The sequence below is a fragment of the Nicotiana tomentosiformis genome, chromosome 11, assembly GCF_000390325.3.
Source record: "Nicotiana tomentosiformis chromosome 11, ASM39032v3, whole genome shotgun sequence".
Taxonomy (NCBI): Eukaryota; Viridiplantae; Streptophyta; class Magnoliopsida; order Solanales; family Solanaceae; genus Nicotiana; species Nicotiana tomentosiformis.
In genome coordinates this window covers 37,454,929-37,463,443 of record NC_090822.1, presented here as the reverse complement: position 1 = coordinate 37,463,443, position 8,515 = coordinate 37,454,929, and positions in this window count along the sequence as shown.

Genomic DNA, 8,515 nt, shown 5'->3' with positions numbered 1-8,515 from the left:
AGTCGAGCTCCACAACTCCAAAAATGAGAAAATCGCCAAACCATTCGAAATTATATCCTGACAAGCAATTCCGCATTTCCATACACTCAACCGCATCTTCGGTAAAAGGCATGCATCTGCGATCCTCACTTAGCTCCCCACCTCTCGCTTCTATAGCTCTCCAAGCGCACATACGCTTACGCTTCTGCGGACTCCCATCGCGGAAGCGCATACGCTTTTGCGGAAACCCTCCGTATCTGTGGACTTTTCCCCCTGCCAGGCCAGCCTCACACCTATGTAACCAAGGATGCCTACGTCTACTCATTTACGGCCAAACCTCCACATATGCGAAAATACCAGAACTCAGAAATTCTTCAGCAATGCCAATTCCATCCAAAATGACCCGAAAATAATCCGAAAAACACCCAAGGCGCCCAGTACCCTGTCCAAATACATCAACCAATTCCAAAACAAAACACAGATCTACTCAAGGTATCGAATCACACAAAATAATATAAAAATCTCGAATCGCACCTCAATGTAAGGAATTAATCCAACTTCCCAAATTCAAAACGTATGCCAAACATGCCTAAACATCTCGGAATGACCTCAAAGTTTCATGCAAGTCCAAAATAATACAATAGACCTATCCCAACTCCAGAAATAAAAATTTGAACTCGATATCAATAAAGTCAACTCTCGGTTAGACCTATTAACCTTCCAAACCTTTAACTTTCCAACTTTCGTCAATTCAAGCCAAAACAACCTAGGAACCTCCAAATCCAAACTCGGACATACACCTAAATCCAAAATCATTATACGAAGCTATTAGAAGAATCAAAACAATATTTCAGAGCCTTCTACACAAAATTCAAACCCGAGTCAACTCTTACAACTTAAGCCTTCAACCAAGGGACTAAGTGTCCCAATTCAATCCAAAACTCCTCCGTAACTAAACCAACCATCCCCGCAAGTCACATAATAAAAAACACACATTTGTAAGGCATCAAATAGGAAAAACTGGGCAAAAATATTTAAGACAACCTGCCGGGTCATTACATTAACCATAGCCATAGTATTAGTGTGTAATTAATCCGAGACAAGCTCAGGGAGGTACTTATGAATTTTTTTATTATTGTATTTAAGATTTTTTCCCCAAAGAGGTACTTCTGCATTTTTTATGACTGTATTTAAGATTTCATCGGGAATTACCCACATACATAGTAAAAGTTATGTTGATAAAGTTCTCATATGTTGTTGGCAATTATGACTTTAGTAATCTCTTTTGAAGATTATACCTTTATTAGATAGGGATAATTTGACATTTATTGCTATTAACCTTATCCAACGAAATTATTGACTATAGATTTCTCAAGTAACTCTTCTGTTTTAGGACATCTTATATAGGTTCAAGCCATGTCTATTTTCAGTTCATATAATAAAATCTTTGATAAAAACATTGAAGGATGAGGGTAAATTTCCCCATTGCTGCTATTTTCTCGGTGTTCTTCCTCTATGGTAATTTTAACCTTGGTGCCTATGCTCTAGCTTAAATAATTTTTTAGATATAGAAGGAGTCTACTTTTAGTTCTCTTTGTTAATCGAGTACAATGAAGCACTTAAGCTATGAAGTACTAAAAAAACTTTGATACCATGATCATTTGCGTGATTATAAGTTGTTAAAATTTTGTTGCTTTCAGTTACAGCAGTAAATATTTTAGCAGAATAAGTTGCTTAGTTTTAGGATGAATTTCAATTTTAAATTTTAATTATATTGTTTAAGTTAGTTGAGATATTTTAGGTTTTTTTTAATTTTAAATTATGTGGACTTTTTATTCCGAATTGGCTATTTAAAGCCTTGTTATACTTAATAAAAGAGACATTTTCAATCAATATTTATAATATTTTTGCTGCCCATCTTTTAAAAAACCAACAGAAGTCATAGTATACTTTTCTTTCCTTTTTTCTTTGTTTGTTGCAGTATCGATGGAGAAAACAAGTAAAAGTGACTCTTTTATTAGTGTATACTATTTAATTTGTATGACAGTATAAATATTTATGCTTATGCTTAAGTAAACGACATTTTACAGTGTCTTATGCAACCAAGCTCACAATAAAGCACAACTGTGCTCACACAATTTGGCCAGCTACACAAACTAGTGAAGGAACGCCAATTCTTACAGGATTTGAGTTAGTATCAAAAGCATCACTAACACTTAAGGTACCAAATACATGGTCAGGAAGAATATGGGCAAGATATCTTTGCGCCCAATACGGTAGAAATTTTACTTGTGTTAGCGGAGATTGTGCAACAGGCCAAATAAAATGCAATGGTGCTGGTGGTATTCCACCAGAAACCCTTGTACAATTCACATTAGCAAGTTGGTCTGGAGGAAATGATTTTTACTCAGTTAGCATAGTCGACGGTTTTAATCTACCAGTATATGTTATCCCTATAAATAGATATGATTGCACATACATCGGTTGTATGAATCATTTGAATAATATGTCCTGTGGATATCAACATGAGTTACAAGTATAAGATAAAAATGGTAAAGTCATTGGGTGCAAAAGCGGATGTCTGGCATATCATCGGGATAATTTATGTAGCACTGGTGCATATAGTTCTCCACAAACATGTAAACCATCGAACTACTCAAAACAATACAAAGTTGAGTGTCCTCTAGCTTATACTTATCCGTTTGATGAAGATGCTTTATTTACATGTTCAGGAACTGATTACATGATTAACTTTGTCCGTGGAGACAGGGCCTGCTTAACCACTAAAGCAGTGGCTTTACGCCTCAAAATAGTTTACGCTTCAAAGTTGCTCAAGTTATATATAACTACATAATTATGTACTTATTATTAGTGATAAATGAGTCTTTTTGATTCCTTGTCAAATTTCACAAATCATTAAGGACAAACAAAATTTTATGCTAGTATTTAAAATATGAATGAAGTAATTACGGTTGAAAGTTGTAGCTAATTATCGTTGAAGTCACATTCTGCTTCTTTGTCTTATTCACTTAAAATTTTATCAATCTTGCTTCCAATTTTTACTTTGTACTATTTTTCTTCAATTCGTTGAGTGCTATTGTAAACACTTTGCAAGCTCAAGCTAAGGATTATTTAATGAGATCATTAAAAGCATTGTCTTAAAACTAAATATTTTCTTAAAGCATATGTAATAGTCACTGTGATAATGATGATTTAAATTTATATATTGGGGAAAGTGATAAGAGAAATTTTACAAGTAGATGATAATACCTTAATTAACATACTCAATCAGGTGTAATATTTGTTTTTTTTTAAATATGTATATTGATTATAGAATAATTTTTAACGATTTTGTAATCATAGTTGCAGTTGAAAGATTATAGGATTTCGAAACATTGTCAACTCAAAAAGAAATCGATCATAAAAATATAATTCATTATTTTACATTGTAAGAAGTTTTATAAGAGTAAAGTCTAAATAAAATTAGAATAATTAACCTACATAGTTATCATCCAACTGTTTAAACTAAAAATAGTCGGTATATATATATATATATATATATATATATATATATATATATATATATAATTTATGTATACCGATTAGAAAAACAAATAATAAATCTAGCCGATTATTTGCGTACAAATCCCAAATATTTATTGGATAAACTTAAGGCCTCTTTTAAATTTTGGCAGTAAAACACATATCCTGTTGGGTATGTGGGGTAAAAGGAAGTAGGAATCATCTCTAACAATATACCATCAAAGAATATTTTAAGCAGCTGATTTAAGAGACCCAAAGGCTCAGTCAGTTCTCCAATCCAAACTCTAAGGTAAATTTGGAAGCTAGAGCTACTTAGCTCTTCTCTATAAAGAAAAACCATAGCATTCATCTCTAAGTTAGTCTAACGCTAACTAGCCTATTAGTCTACAAAAACGTTACCAAGTAACACAAGAAGCAACTGGAGCAGCCACCTTCACAAATTTAAACACACCTCACATCAATCATTTACAGAGCTTGTCTTGAATATATTAATTGGATAATGATACCAGGTGGTTTATATCCTCGCATTATCTTACCAGTATCAACAAATAATTTTGGGCTTATCTGAAGCTTCTTCAAGCACCTTGCATTCTTTTATGTCAGCAATATTTGCTCCATGTCTTATTGAAAGAAGAGCTACCTGATAAACAAAAGCCAAGATCTAAAGGTTCCTTATATCCGCTTTTAAATGAATAAAAATTACTGACACTAATTTTTTTTTAAATACCGAAAGCTCCAATTAAGAAAAGTTCAATGGTAGAAAATAAGAGTGTAGTAGTCAACAAAGAATTGGCAATTGCAGCATGAACTTAAGAAAACTTACCTACCTATGATTCTTTATTTGTTTCCTATAAGTACTCACCGGTTCATGAATATGTCATGTCACCACCTGTAATAACCCGGCCGGCCGTTTTGCGCATTTGATTCACGTTTTTTTATTTGATATTTCTCGTATGCTTGGTTGTTGTTTTATAACTTGAAAGATGATTGGTTTGGTTCCGGAGTGGTTTTGGAATTAATTGGAACACTTAGTTTTATTATTGAAAGCGTAAGTTGTAAGAGTTGACCAAGGTTTGATTTTTATGTAAATGACCTCATATTGGTAGTTTGATGATTCTAATAGGTTCGTATGGTGATTTGGACTTAGGCAAATGTTCACATTTGATTTTGGAGGTTCCTAGGATATTTGACTCTACTTGCCGAAATTTGGCAATCTGAAGGTATGAAAAGTTCACAAGTTTGGCCGAAAGTAGATGTTGATGCTATCGGGCTCATATTGTTATTCCAAAACTTGGAATAGGTTCTTTTTGTCATTTGGAAGTTGTGTGTAAAGTTTGATTGTAATCCGGATTGGCTAGGCTTGAATCGGATGCTTGGTTTGAAGTTTGAAAGTCTTGAACTTAAGAGAGGTTCAACTTGTGTTTTATTCTTTGATTCGTTGATGTGATTTTATCGTATATTTTTGGAGGCTTTGTATAGGTCTAGTAGCATTTATGGACTTGTTGATGTGATTGGACGTGATCCATAGTCGCTCGGGTGCGTTTCGGACCACCCGAAGCATTTTTGATATTGTAGATTTTTGCTGGTGTCAGGTTCTTTATCGCGATCACAGAGAGAGCATTACATTCGTGGAGTGTATTTGCGGCTGGGGTGTTGCATTCGCGATGGGTTGTGGCAGATTGGCTTTCGCGTTTGCGCCTTGGTGGTCGCGTTCGTGTAGCAGTGAGGAAGGCAGAGAATTGACTTGTGCTTGGCCTTCACGATCGTGAGAGGGGGCTTGCGTTCGTATAGGCCTAGGGATACTGTGCATCACGTTTGGAAGGGGGAAGCCGCATTCGCGAAAGTTTATTTGAGGTTGTGAATTTTTGTGCTTCGCGAACGCAAGGCAGTTACCACATTCGTGAAGGGTAGTGCTGAGCAGCTTATTTTAAGTACTTATTTCGTAATTTTAGCTCTTTCTATGATATTTTGAACCCTATACTTGGAGAGGGGTGGTTTTTGGAGAGGATTTTCACCCAAGGCAAGAAGGTAAGTAATTTCTATTTGGTTTTAATAATATGTCTTGTTTCCCCATGATTTATTACACACAAATTATGGAATTTGAAGGGAAAATTTGGGGGGTTTGACTATGATTTTGGAGAGTCTAAATTGTGAATTAGGGAGTTGATATGGACTCAGATTTGGAATCTAAATATATATTTGGACTATTGGAGTTTGGTAGTCGGGATCTACCCTTAACTTGGGTTCTGATTTTTGTTGACTTTTTAAAAAATTGAATAAATTATTGTTTGAAATTGATTCCTCCAGCTTTGTTTTACATTATTGAGTTATTTTTATTTAGATTCGAGCCAGTCAGATGTGGGTTTTAAGGGAAATACTATTTTAGAATGTTTATTTGAGCTTCTTGAGGTAAGTATCTTGCATAATCTTGTATAAGGGAATAGCCCTTAGGATTTAGCCTTATTTTCCTAATTGTGATATGTGAAAAGCAACGTGTATGCGAGGTGTCGAGTTTGTACATTGGTGCTATGGGTGATTTATGACCAGATTGGACTTTAGGCTTCTAATATGCCTTATTTTGAATTATATGCCTTATATGATACATGTTTATTCCTTGTATGACTATGTGAATTCATCCTTTCATGCTAGAAATTATGATTGGGGTTATTATCACTTAATTAGCCAAGATGAGCTATTGTTGAATGGTTGTTATAATTGATTTAACCGTAGACATCCTTCATATATTGAGCATTCATCTATGTTTTATTATTATGATGTTCTTCTGTACTTTGTTGATGAATTATGAGCATATGTCTCTTTGATGATAATTTGGCATCTTGCATTGTTATGAATATGGAAAATGTGGACATGTTGAACGGAATAATTTGGGGTTGGCACGAGGCCATTTGTCATGCGCATACTATGATATTGTTGTTGTTTTCGAACGAAGTCATTTGCCATATGATTATAATGATGTTGTGGGATGAGGTCTTTGTCCTGTGATTGATATGATTATGGAATGAGGTCTTTACCATGAGATTGATAAGAATAGGGCACGGGGTCTTTATCTTATGATTGATATGATTATGGCACGGGGTGTTTTCCGTGCAGCGTGTGGATATAGATCCATCCCCCTAGGGTCACCCTCTCATGTTTATCTCTTGATAGCGTACACGCAGATAGTGGTACATTGATTGATGTTGATTGATTTTAATGTGGAGGTGATTGATGGTGAGTGGAGTATAAGGGTGATAACTTGACCATGCAAATGAATCCTTTATGCTTGTTATACATATTACATGTTATTGTATTGCATCTTAACATGATACTTTATGCCTCCATTACTGACTGATGATTCGATTAATGCGATTGAATTGTTTGTGTTGAACTGATACCTCTCGTTTTATTGAGTTATTGATAATGCATCTTATTATGATCTTGTTGCAAGTTATTATAAATATTGCATCGGTTCTTTATTTTATCAGTATTACATGACTTGAACCTCGTCACTATTTCATTAAGGTTAGCCTTGATACTTACAGAGTACACGTTATTCCATACTCATACTATACTTTTGCCCATTTTTTGCAGACCCAAGTGTTGGAGGCAGCGGACCTCGGGAGTGAGCATATTCGTTGTTGAGAGGGTTCAAGGCAGCTACGTGACCGTCATAGATCCTTGAAGTCCCCTTCCCATATTTTGATATTGTTGCTTTTACATTCAGACAATATTGTACTATTGAGACTTTTTTATGTATTCGGTTTAGAGCTCATGACTCTGTACTACTTGGTTTTGGGAGTTGGTAATATATATCAGTATTTTGGCTTATGTTGATCACTTATTCTGCTATTTATGATGATTCAGACATATTATATCTTGTCTCATTGGTTGAATATTGTTAGTGTGACTGGCTTGTCTAGTCTTGGAGGTTAGGTCCCATCATGACCTTTGGTGGAATTTCAGATCGTGACAAGTTGGTATCAGAGCTCAGGGTTTGCAGGTTACGAGTCATGAGAATGTTTAGTAGAGTCTTGCAGATAGATCAGAGACGTCTATACTTATCTTCGAGAGGCTACTAGACTGTTTGAAAAATTCTCTTCTTTTCATTCTTTATCGTGTGGATTTGTTTATCCCGAAGTTTGAACCTTTATTGTTCTATTCTCTCACAGATGGTAAGGACACGTTCTGCTGGATCAGCTGAGCAGGCACCGGTGCCTCCTATTAGAGCCGCGAGATGTTGGGGATGGGGCCTGGGTAGAGGTCGAGGTGGGGCGTGCGCCGCAACTAGAGGTCCTGCTAAGGCAGTAGTTATGGAGCCACCAATAGCTCTAGTAGGGGAGCAGGGGCTCGATCATGTTGAGTAGGTGGATCCGCTCAGGCACCTGAGGGGCCTATCACTTGTCACGACTCGGATTCCCAATCTCGGGGCCGTGATGACGCCAAACATCTACTTGCTAGGCAAGCCAATATTAGATAACCAATTAACCTAAAAATTTAAAATTGAGTAATAACAACTATTAACAATTAATAAAGCTTTAATACAAGATAAAACCATAATATAATACGGTCTAGTCTAATCCCAGAAATCTGGAGTCACCAGTACATGAGAAACTAAAATACTACAAGTATGGTTTGAACGCAATACAACTGTTTGAAATAAAATAAACAGTAAATACAGAAATAGAAGAGGAATTCAGGGACTGAGAATGCCATGAGCTTTACCTCAAGTCTCCACTGTAGATATGATCTGAGCAAAAGCACCACTAGACACCGCTGGGACCAACATCAGAATCTACACAAGAAGTACAGAAGTGTAGCATGAGTGTAACCGACCCAATATACTCCGTAAGTGTTGAGCCTAACCCCTACAAGGTAGTGACGAGGATATGACAAGACACCTACAAAAACTTGTGCAGATATATACATAAAGCAACATAAATAACAAGTAGGGCATTTAAAGTAATAATGAGGAGGGAAGATGTAGAAAGGGAAG